Source organism: Oreochromis niloticus, linkage group LG18, assembly GCF_001858045.2.
Source record: "Oreochromis niloticus isolate F11D_XX linkage group LG18, O_niloticus_UMD_NMBU, whole genome shotgun sequence".
Classification (NCBI taxonomy): Eukaryota; Metazoa; Chordata; class Actinopteri; order Cichliformes; family Cichlidae; genus Oreochromis; species Oreochromis niloticus.
The window spans coordinates 19,547,149-19,557,955 of NC_031982.2; the positions used below are offsets into that span (position 1 = coordinate 19,547,149).

At 39.0% G+C, this 10,807-nt stretch overlaps 1 long non-coding RNA gene across 1 annotated transcript in view; it reads left to right on the forward strand.

The window, feature by feature from the left end:
• LOC109195378 (uncharacterized) overlaps positions 1–9,133 on the forward strand; it is a 44,105-nt gene extending 34,972 nt beyond the window's left edge. Inside the window, exon 6 of the long non-coding RNA XR_002057019.2 lies at positions 8,689–9,133. This is a non-coding gene — a long non-coding RNA (uncharacterized LOC109195378). The remainder of the gene's footprint in view (positions 1–8,688) is intronic.
• The last annotated feature ends 1,674 nt before the right edge of the window (positions 9,134–10,807 follow it).

The window sequence follows — 10,807 nt, forward strand, 5'->3', positions numbered from 1 at the left end:
TGTCCGTGATTTGGAGAACCCAGCGCGTGCTCCCGACGCAGGGGAAACTAATTCTGTCGCAGAGACCTACCTTGGCACTTGTGCAGGTGAAGCCAAAGGGAAGATATGCTTCATCATATTTTCCTGTCTTTGGCTTGGAAGGAAGTTGGTTTGGAAACATACTTGGCAATGCTTCATCTCCTGCTTTGCGTTTGTATGGGAGCCCCATCAAAAACCTGTCCATTATGCTAGCAGTCCAAGCGTTCTTCTTTTTTTTCTTTTCATACCGCGCCCCCCCTGCAATGGCTCTGCGCCCCCCCTAGGGGGCGGGTCCCACACTTCGGGAACCTCTGCTATACACTATCCCAGCCACTTGGTTGTGCCTCTCAGTGTCCATGGCCTCAGTTTGCGTCTTACATCCTGGTACTATCTGTTGTGTAGTGTCCGGGACACTTTTGTATCATCTACAATTGGGTCCTGTTACCCATGGTGCACCGGTGCTTAGGGCCTGTTCTTGGCCTTCTTTCATCAGAGCCTCTGTGCTGTTCTTTAATCCAGACTTTTCTACCCACTGGTAGGAGTTTTTGATTTCAGCCATTTCCTCTATCTGTCAGTGGTATTTCCCATGCAGGGACTTAGTGTTCCATGATAGTTCCTCATCTTGTTCCTCATCACCACATTTCTTCACCTGCCTGAGGCATTCTTGGAGCAGCTCATCTGATGGGAGGGGGGGGCTTTATGTGAGCTATCATTTTGTACAATCAGCGTTAAGAACACCTGTTCAATTGCTTAATTACTTAATTTAAGGTTATTTAAATTATTTTGAACATGGCATGGTTGTTGGTATTTCAGAAAACGCATATGTACTCTACACACAAACATCTCCAGGGTTTACGTGTTCTAAAAAAGAGAAAATATCCAGTGAGCAACAGTTCTTTAAATGGTAAATGGCCTGTATTTGTATAGCGCTTTACTAGTCCCTAAGGACCCCAAAGTGCTTTACACACCCAGTCACACACTGGTGATGGCAAGCTACATTGTAGCCACAGCCAGCCTGGGGCGCACTGACAGGGGAGAGGCTGCCGGACACTGGCGCCACCGGGCCCTCTGACCACCACCAGTAGTCAACGGGTGAAGTGTCTTGCCCAAGGACACAACGACCGAGACTGTCCAAGCCGGGGCTCGAACCTTGAGCCACGATTGCCCCTTTAGGCAACGATGCCTTGTTGATGTCAGAGGTCAGAGGATAATGGCCAGGCTACATTGAGCTTTGAACAGTAACTCAAATAACTACTCTTTACAAGCAAGGAAGATGTTATAGCAGTAGAAGACCACACTTGTGGTAGTGGTGTAATGATTACAACCAGCTAAACATAATTTAAGCACCACAGCAACAACCTAACTGAGTATTGATCTTGATTGTGCTCATCATTTTTTGACCATAGTGAGCCAGTGTACCATCTTTTGATGGCTGCCTCCAGCAGGATAATGCACCATGTCCCTTAGCTCAAATCATCTCAAACAGGTTTAAACAGTTTTAAAGTAAAATTAGGAAGACAAGATACAGAGAAACTTGTAAGTACCTATTGAAATGCCTTCAGGTTTGTGTTGAGGAGCTGCTCAATCAGGTTGAAATTTATTTTTACTTCTCTATGCAAAAGAGAGTAATAGGCACTTTTTCAGAAGGATAAGTAGGTGGAATTAAAGTGATGTGTAAATAAAACATGCATTGCAGCTATTAAAATTGGATACCAATATGTACAATCATCTCATTATTTTTTAAAGGAGTGATAGGTTAAAGGTCCCCTATTCAGCATCTAAAATAACTTGACCAACACTGTTAAAGAGCAGCTTTTCGTGCTGCAAGGTCACACGGAGGAACCTCAGTTCCTATTGTGACTCTCTTCCTCATCCAGAAGCCTCTACCTAGAATACTGTCATTGATCATTACCAAGAAAAGTGTGAAATAGTATGGAACAATGTCCAGCACGCCAGTCGCCCAGCATTTCCCCGCATTGTTCGATTCATGGATTTTTACCTCATCAGAGGATTTTGACGTCCATCACCAACGACCTTCACAGAGACAGGATTTCTTAGAGAATGTGGTGGGCACAGGAAGCAAAAGACTTGTGCTTTCCCTTGCAGACAGAATTGTTTTTACGTAGGCAGGAGTCAGTAAGTTGAGTCAGACAGATTTTATCATTTACCATAAACGTGACTAGAGTAATTAAAAACGTAATACTGAAAGATGCCACATTCTCACAATGCGATTTTACTTTAAAATTATAAAGTGTAAATAATATATAAGAAATCTAAATTATTTACTTTAAAAAATTAATTAAATACAAAAAACCGCAGCCACAGTAGTCACTATATGGTTAGTTTTAGTGATATTTGAAAGTCAGACATTACCATGTTAGTGCTTTGCAAAAGTCTTGAGTCACCCCTCATTTCTTTATATTTTGCCTCCAAGGAGAGAAACAAAGTTGTAAAAGTAGTCTTTCAGTCAACCTTTGTACCTGACCATTTTCAGAGGATTTTTTATTGTTAAGCCACGAAATACTGACCAATGTCAGTATTTCGCCTTTCTTTCATGTACAACAAAGGCACCTAACTCAGAGAATAAACTGGAGTTGTGTCAATACATAAAAGAAAACCTAGCAAAGAAACAATTTTAAATTGTATCTTTAGGCACTTGGTTACTAGCAGAGAACAAAAACATATAATTTGTTTCCATTTCTTTAGTTGAATCTGTGAAAAATGCCAATGCCAGGAATAAGATAAAATTCCCCAAAACAAAAATGCTGTGCTGTGTATCCTTAGAGAAAAAGCAAACAGAACAACTAAAGAAGAAAGCAGATGTCATTCTACGTGTTATGGCAAATTGCACACAAACTAGACTGAAAATCAGTATCAATAAGAATTCTGAAGTAATAAATCCAAATTTAAAATGTTTTTATTCAAACCATCATCAATATGTGTGGAGGAGGTCAAGAGAGATGAACAACAGTGAGTTTCTACAGCCATCGGTAAAACATGGTAGAAGCTCTGTGAAGCTGTATTTCAGGCAGTGGTTATCTTGTCAAAACTGATTGAATTATTAAAACAGAAAAGTGCCATCAGATTTTGTTCCACCATGCCACCGTATATGGAAAGCTTCTGATTGGCAACAGCTTCATTTTTCAGTCAGTGAGAGGTCATCTTGACAGAGAATAGATCAGATCAAAACGCAGCCAAGATCCAAAGAAGTGCACTGAATGTCCTTCAAGAAGCTTAAAAAACTGTTTCTGAAGATTATTTTAAAAAGGGGGTCTCAAACGCCAGTCCTCGAGGGCCGGTGTCCTGAAACTTTTCCATGTGTCCCTGCAACACACCTGAATACAATTAGTAGGTATTTAGCAAGACTATAGAACTTGACTGCATGCTGAGGTGGCAATTCAGCCATTTGATTCATGTTACAGCAGCTCTTGAGTGAATGAACATCGTGCAATAGAAGTACTTTTAGAAGCACGGTTTTCCAAACACTTACATTTACTTAAATTTACTTGAGTAAGGTTAGTTGTTCACTTCAGCTTGCAGTCAAGTTCATGTCTGCTTTTTGAAGAATAAAGATCGACTTCCAATCTTGTTACGACTGTACAAACTCTGTTTTTGTCTTATATATTTTTATCTCTGCATTTCTGCATGTTTCAATAAATTGCTTCGCCTATTTGCCATTTTAACACCAAAATATAAAGAAATGAGGCGTGCACAGAACTGTTTGTTTAACAGTCGGTGATGCAATATCATTTTAGGAAGTCCAAGTGGAAAACCACAGTACTGTCCAAGCATTTACAGGCTAAATGACATTTACAGGCTAAACCTGCAATCTAACTGACCTTTCTACAGTAAGTCTCTTCATCCATTCATCCAAGTTTTGTTTGTCAGTGGCTTGTTTCAGTGAGGATGCTTAGTAGCACTGGTAGTAACCTGGTTTATGTGGATTATGCATGCATTGGTATCAGTCTGTTGGATTTTCTTCAAACTGGAAAAAAAGTAAGAATTTTTTTATATATATATACTTTCTATCATTCTTATTTGATCAAATGAGAGAGAAAAACATTTTTAGCAGAAAAAGGTTAGCATCCATTCAGTAAAAAGTAATTATTGTGGAATTAATATTCAAAATAAACACTTGATTAATGTAATATGCTGAGAATCACCAAAAGAAACATGATTGTTCAAATTCATAATTTCATTTTTCCTATTCCTTGTTTAGATTTACTTTTTTTCATGCGAAGTCCTTTGAAACTAGGACCTCAGTTTTGATGATCACACAAAAGTAAACTCACCAAAGAAACACCATAAGGAAGGGCAGTACCCTGTGGTAAAATGAGCAGTACAGCTAAGAGTCTAACTAGTAGCTGCATTGGAACACAATTAAAACTTTAATATCTAATGTGAAGGATCAAGGATTGCAGACAGTTTAAGTGAACTTTTATTGATTTGTTGATGATATTTTAATCACCCCCTAATTGTTTCATGAGCATGCATTTTGTTTTGTTTTGTTCAACTTGGGAACCATACAGAGGACAAATTTCTGGATGTCTTATAATGGGTGGGATCCCAGACTGCGCTTCTGGCGGCCTTAGTGAAATTAAAAATATTTGAGGAAATGTCCGGGATTTTTGTTCACCATAACTTCGACCACTGTCTTCCAACTGCTCTTAGTAAAAAAAAAAAGAAAAGTTAAAAAAAATTAAACCTATAGTCCATGTGCACAGACATAACATGTAGTTCCTCTTTGATTATGAACAGACAGAGTTGGAAACAATGCTTTGCTAATTAGCATGCTTGTTAGACGGAGGCCTATTATATACTCCTGAGAACCGAGGAAAAAAGTATCTTCCCATTGAACTTTTTTTGTTATTTCCTTCCTCTTTGGAGCTAAAAGAGCCCACCCAAACACATGAGATATCAATGGAAAGCCCAGGATGTCCTCTATTTAGTACATCAGGACTTAGTAGGGTGGCACAAATTAGTCAAAAGATATAGACCAAAAGAACAAATGTCCATTACAGAGGATGTAAATTAATAGGTTGGTTCTCAGGAGGATAAGGAAGTAAGTTCAATTTTCATTACTTCTGAACCCCCATGTTTGTCTCTTAGGGTAGAGTCTAATTTGGCTTCATTGTTTCTCCTCACAGTACGAAAACAAATGGCCTTGCACAGATGTGAACACACCCTATGCATCCAAATGTGGCACTGAACAGATGTGAGGCACACAAGGATGAACTTTTTGGCCTCAATTTATGCACATAAACATAAGCGTTCCCTCTTCATACTCTTAACTTGTGGAGCAAAACACTCTAGTCATAATAGTTGTGTGTTGTGTGTGGCTTTCAATCCCTAATTCCCTCGGATATTATCAGAGTCTCCTCCAACAATCGCATGAGTACCCACCGTTTGATGCTGAGCCAAAGGATGTTGCTCTTCTACTAAAACAGGTCTTTGACTTCCATGTTGAAAAGGAGTAAACAAATATTACTCCTCCGTTGTTGCTTTCACAACAGCATAGTAGTAGATTCTTTTTTTTATTTCATCTAACCATCCATCAGGGCCTAATGTGCTTTAAAAAAAAAATCATAAAATCTCTTCTTAGCCAATAAATCTGGTAAATGGCACATACTTCTGCATGGGTGTGACAAAATTATTAAGGTGAGATCAAATGTGAACCAATGTTTAATCTTGGCACATCTGAGACAGTTAGTGTTTACTCTTGTTTCTTATCTCAGACCCCCAGGAGCTGCTGAGATGATATGAGTGACTCCATGCTGTAATGCTGTATCATATATCACTACCACGATTTACAGCTTGTGGGATATAAATAATCCCACTTGGGATGGAGGCCGTTCTACAATTTGCAGTGAAATAATTATATGTACTACATATACAGATCAGTGCATGTCCTCCATTACAGGAAATGATGTTGAACCAGCATTCCTGACAGTGAAGGATTTTGTCAGTTCATGATTGCTGCTTTGTTTAAAATTAAAGGAGGATCAGTCTTGCTTCTGTGCTTTTGCACTGGAAGCAAACAACATTATTAAAAGCATTCCTGAAACAGGTTATTTCTTGTTTTAGAAGAGCTGATGTAGTGGACATCGCAGGGCAGTTTGAAATCCAAATGCTATTTAGTACTGAAGAAAGTGGCAAGATGTCAACTTTAGAACTCCATTAAACAGTAACTTTCTGTCAACAAAGGATCAAATGCTTGTGTGCAAAAGAGTTGCAGTGATAAGGTCACAGGGGGAGAGCTCCGAGGCAGGGCTGGCATTAACATTTCCATGGGTAAAAACCAGCTTCCTCCTCAAATTCAGGTTCCACTTCCAAAGGTTAGATCCCATCTGCAGGAAGTCTGGCTCTTCTTAAAAGAAATCTCCTTGGAAAATTCATCATCCTGGAAAATGACAGGTCAGATCTTACTGTCATGTCTGAACATACAGACACAAAGGAACCAGACAATCAGGCCAATAGATGCAGAAATACACAAAAGGTAGCGCAATGACCAGAAAGTATTTAAGTCATGAAAATGCCTGACGATAAATGCATATGAACACAAACCCATCACGTGTCCCCCCGCCCCTGAAAAGAGTTCAGGGCTAAAAGTGCATGCAGGATAAAAGCCAAGGATGAGCCTTCTGACGGTTTAAAGTCTGTCCTTATCTGCTGGCACTCTGGGTTTTATTAGTTTGTAAACTGATTACTTAAGTTAATGTTGTCACAAGGCATCCAAGATGGAAGTTTAGCACACACAGCAGTGTTATCTGAGAGAAGCCTTTTATTAGGTGAAAGATTCACTATACAGAACACTGTTTTTCTGCCAAGTGTGAAGTCATCATAAAGTAGTCGTGACTGTTCTCCATAATTGTTCTATAAAGTGTGAAGAGCAGCCACTGGATCTCTGTTGGGTTTAAGGTTGTAAAATCTACTTTTCCAGTCTGCAGTAAGCAGCGCTGGGCACCGAGGTGTTTGTCCGTGGCAAAACTGAAGCGGAAATAAGCCTTTAATGCCTATAATGTTGTCATGGCACTGCAGACCCCCTGACCGAGCTTTTCAAAAAATGTTTTTGTATAGGTTTTGTAGAGGCAGAGGACATTTGTAAGGCCTTTTACAACAGCAATTAATAGGCAAAGAGTGGGGACCCCAATTCGCCTTTAAGGGGACCTCATCCCCTAATAAAAGCCACTCCCTATGTGTTTGCTGCTCTCAAAGAAGCACACACAGAGTGAAAACATAGGAAGAGAAGATGGTTCAGTGTGCCTCTTCTCAAAGAAACTTCATCTTCAAAAGGAGTTAAGATAAATCATGAGACAGACTGGTTAATGTTTAGCCCTGTAAAAACCTGAGATCTACAGATAAGATACTTTCATACTTTTGTAAGACAACCTGAAGGTGTCATGAAAATGGTGTGTTGCACTGGCTTGCATATCTTTCCTTGGCATGTACATATGCAGTACATAAATACATACAACTCATACAACTGTTATAAGAAAATCAGTTCTTCACAAATGGTCACACCAGATTCAATAATCAGTGGTTTGGAGTGGCGCTCAAATCTATACTGTTCCCACAAAAATATAAAAAAAATTTCTGCAGCCCCTGCAGGGAAATTAGTTAAAGATAAAAGGATAGCCTATAATGGCTGTACAACAAAATAGTTTCTCCTTATAGCACACTAATTACATTTCCACTGTGGAAGTCAGATAAGCAAAAAACCATTAAAGTGAAATTACACCTCAGATATTTTGTAAACAAATACAAACGATCCAGGAGGAAGCAGGAAATGTCTGGAATGGTGTAAATCAGCTGTCCTCTCCAACAATACCTGTACACGCGGCCGTTTAGTTGGTGTTGTTGTCAAAACAAAACGTAATAATTAAGGAGTCGAGTTTTCAAATTTCAATTCACATCTTAAAATGCGCCACAAGTCAATTTTATATTTCTGATTATTCTGCTGTTTGAAAGGCCAGAACTGCAAAAAAAAAAAAAAAGGTTAATTTTAGCCATGCCCTTTTTTTTAAACATTGTTATGCTTTCTGTTTGTTACATAACTGATAGTCTATCTAGTCTGGGTCAGCTCATCAGCTCAAGTGTTCACTGACCCAATCTTACTATGCAGCTGTAGTCTCATGATTGTGATTTGCCCCGCAATGCTACTGTCCACTGGGAATGAATAGGAGTCTTTGAAGGAGCCTGTCAACCAGCGATGATTTCAGAGCGTGTGAGTGTGCAGCTGGATGTTTTTTGGACAATGCATCACCCTGTCAAACACAAGCTAAACAGTCTAAAACCCTAAAAATCATTTCATCGTCCTTTTGGCTCTGCTGCCTCCTTCCAAATTCCCCTCGTCATCAGTGTGAAGAACTGCCACTCTTTATCCATGAAATTTAAAAAAAATGTGCTTAGGAACTAATTTATCGACTTTCCCCTTTGTGACCAAACAATAATTAGATAAATTTGAGCAATTAGTAGAATGAGTTCCTGACTGTCACAGGCTATTTTGCGGGTCACTGCTTTTCTGTGTTATGTACGCTCTTCAAATTTTTATACTGCAGTTTGTTTGTTCAGCCGCTAAACAACAGCATTCCCAGCAAACTCTTACCCCATGTGTACAGTAAGATTTCATCTTCCACTCTTTCAGTTCATTGCATCAATTTCTTGTTGTAGGAGAAGCAAGAAACGGGGAAAACTACAACCACTCTTTGCTGACAAATTGCCTCCAATCAACCAGCTGCTGTGGAGCGGGAAGCAGGGTACACCCTGGACAGGTCACCACTCTGTCACAGGGCTAACACAGACAGATAACCATTCATGCTCATATTCACACCTATGGATGATGACACCATGCCTTTGGGCTGTAGGTGGGAGAATTGTGATTTTGTCTATGTTTAGTAAGAAAAACTCCCACTCCTGCTCCTTCTTGTGATTCACTGCATTTTCAGTGTAGCTCTGAGGATTTTTAGCAGTCTATGTTGCATAGATGGGATTTTATGGTGTAACAGTGCCACTGTTCACCATATAGCTGGTATGCACCACCTTTGAATTGAAACAAAAAGAGATGGAATAATCAAACGCACCATGAACTTTCCCACTGACAGTAAATTAGCTGGAAATTTACTCACTACAGCTCCATTACAGCTCTTACATAAATCTCATATGCAGAGCTTTACAGTGTGTTTACAATTTTTTTCTCTCTCTTTGTTTTTTTTGTAGCTTTCACACATTTTCCACATTCTTCTGCTGGCAGTCAGAACAGTTATCACAGTTCAGTCTGATGTGACGTGAAGGTATGATTTGGGGACGCTATCAGTAGCGGTTAAAAACTGTGATAAGATGCAGATACATTTATTGTACTATAAACTGTGGAAGATTTCTGGAATTGTTCACATTTCTGTCAAAACAGGCCACAGCAAAATATATGCTGATGTTTGCCTTTCTATGTGAAGATATATCCTCAAATGGGTCATATCGGAGAGAAAAAATGAAGAATCCAAAGCCACAAAGCTTGTATAAATACACTGGGGTTTTGTTTTTGTTTTTTTGACAGTGTTTTTGCTTTTTCTTTTTAATTAATTTATATTATTGTTGTAACACATCAGACTGAGGGTTTGGTTAAAATATTCATCTTTGTGTTGCAATAGTTTTGAATGAAACTGATGCAGGGTTAGAATACAATGACTAAGGCATATGAATCTTTTTAAGCTCAAAATTCCTTTTTTTTTCTTTCTTTTTCTTTCCTTACATGAACTCCTCTCCTCTTATGTATACTTACTCATGACTACTCATAATTTGTGAACTTACACAATCCAAAGAGATGATGTTGGTCACCGCAGGTTTTGGTTAAGAATGAGACCTTTTGTACTTTTGTACCTTTCCTTACTTTCTGTAACAGCATACTGTATATGCTGTTATGCTGATGAATGCTCAGATCAAACATGGCCAAAGTTTCAAACTGTGAGGCCAGAAAACATAAGAACGTGACATAAAAAGCTCAGGATTCACACTACTGCTCTAAACTCTCAGCTTTAGATTTACGTTTTTACTTCTGGCTCCTAATGAGAGGATGTAGATACAGAGAGGAGGGCATTGACACAACTTGACCAATTTTCAAGGTGCAAGGAGAAGAGCATACACTCTCAAGATGTTAAATCTCCATCAATCAACTTTATCACTTGACTGTTGTGTTGTGTGAGCTTTCCCAGACACACTGCTAAGGGCACAGAAGTCACACCCACCTAAGGGGAGAGTTGCTTTAAAGATAGAGGAGCTAAAACAACTTAGTTGAGGGGCTGAAGTAAAGTCCAGTACGAGCTGAACAAGAATCACTTTGAACTGTGAGTCATACAAAGCTGCTACTATACAAATCTACTGCGTAATGCACGTAGATCTATATATGAAGATGTAAAGTAAGTTCCTCAGCTTCAGTAACAATAAAGCTTTAACTCCTTTAACAGATGTTTGTGTCTTCTTGTTCTTCAAACCAAAGAGCTTACGCATGTCTACATAACTTTATACGTCACCGCTTTACCTAAATCCGCTCCTGTATTTATTTTGGACAGTTTCCATCTGGAAAGAAACCCTCACTCTTAGGCATTGTTGTTATAGGTTCAGCTACTGACTGTTGGCAACATGTGGCTGTTTGCCTTTGTTTATCTTACTTTGTAAATCTGGTTAAAATTCATGTAATTCCTTCAATTTTAACGTTGAGGAAAAGACAGCACTAGTGGAAGAAAGTATATATTTTTAGTCAGTGTGACTATTGATAAATTATTTATTAGGTCTTTAA